Source organism: Pristiophorus japonicus, chromosome 23 (genome assembly GCF_044704955.1).
Source record: "Pristiophorus japonicus isolate sPriJap1 chromosome 23, sPriJap1.hap1, whole genome shotgun sequence".
NCBI classification, from domain to species: Eukaryota; Metazoa; Chordata; class Chondrichthyes; family Pristiophoridae; genus Pristiophorus; species Pristiophorus japonicus.
The window spans coordinates 63,344,353-63,345,600 of record NC_091999.1 but is presented as its reverse complement, the minus strand read 5'-3'; the positions used below and the strand labels follow the sequence as shown (position 1 = coordinate 63,345,600).

Here is a 1,248-nt window from a genome sequence, read left to right as displayed (position 1 = left end):
TGTTACAAGAATCAGCCCATCCTCGCAACACAAATATTACCGACGCAATAACAGATCTAAATTACTTTGCACACAACTCTTGCTAGCTAGTAACGAAATTAAACGTATGTTCCAACGAAAAAAGTATTGCATCCTCCCAACCTCACGCATATATATCTTTATTTATATTAATATCTATCCACCGTCTGTATATCTTCTGTCTACCTTACAGACGCATGGTCGAATGCAGAAATAACTGACAACCATGTCTGTTGTACAATAAATAGAGATATAATCACGGAGTGGGAGTTTATCCCAAAACTATCTGAGACTAAGGCAAAAGTGAGAAATACTGAGCCCCGGTTGACACAAACAGACATTGTGTTTTAAAGTCAAAAGATACATGGCCCAGTTTAACATAAAGGCAGACAGGGCCTAGTGTAAAATCGAGGGAGACAGGGTCTAGTGTATCCTAAACAGAGACAGGGCCTAGTGGAATATAAATGGAGACAGGGTCCAGCATAACATAAACAGAGACAGGGCCTCGTGTAATATAAAGAGAGACAGGGCCTAGTAAATATAAACAGAGACAGGGTCTAGTGTAATTTAAACAGAGACAAGATCTCGTGTAATATAAACAGAGACAGGGCCTAGTGTATTATAAACAGAGACAAGATCTAGTGTAATATAAACCAAGACAGGGCCAAGTGTAATATAAACAGAGACAGGGCCTAATGTAATTAAACAACGACAAGGTTTAGTGTAATTTCAACAAAGATAGTGCCAAGTGTAATAAAAACAAAATAACATAAGCAACAGGAGCAGGAGTCGGCCACCTGGTCCCTCGATCCTGCTCTGCAATTTACTATCATGGCTGATCTGATTATGGACTCAGCTGCACCTCTCTACGAACCGAAATGCCAGCCGAAATAGCACAGTTGGAAGAGCGTTAGACTGAAAATCTAAAGGTCCCTTGTTCAATCCTGGGTTTCGGCAGATGTTTTTTGGCATGCAGGTAGAGCAGGCATTTAAGAAAGCAAATGGCATGTTGGCCTTAATCGCGAGGGGATTTGAGTACAGGGGCAGGGATGTGTTGCTACATTTGTGCAGGGCCTTGGTGAGGCCACACCTGGAGTATTGTGTACAGTTTTGATCTCCTAACTTGAGGAAGGACATTTTTGCTATTGAGGGAGTGCAGTGAAGGTTCACCAGAATGATTCTCGGGATGGCGGGACTGACCTATCAAGAAAGACTGGATTAACTGGGCTT

The 1,248-nt window shown here is 41.9% G+C and overlaps 1 non-coding gene across 1 annotated transcript; it reads left to right on the top strand.

Annotated features, from left to right (window-relative positions):
- Nucleotides 1–902: 902 nt before the first annotated feature.
- On the top strand, nucleotides 903–975 carry trnaf-gaa (transfer RNA phenylalanine (anticodon GAA)). Its single transcript has one exon. It is a non-coding gene; the product is annotated as a tRNA-Phe (tRNA).
- The last annotated feature ends 273 nt before the right edge of the window (nucleotides 976–1,248 follow it).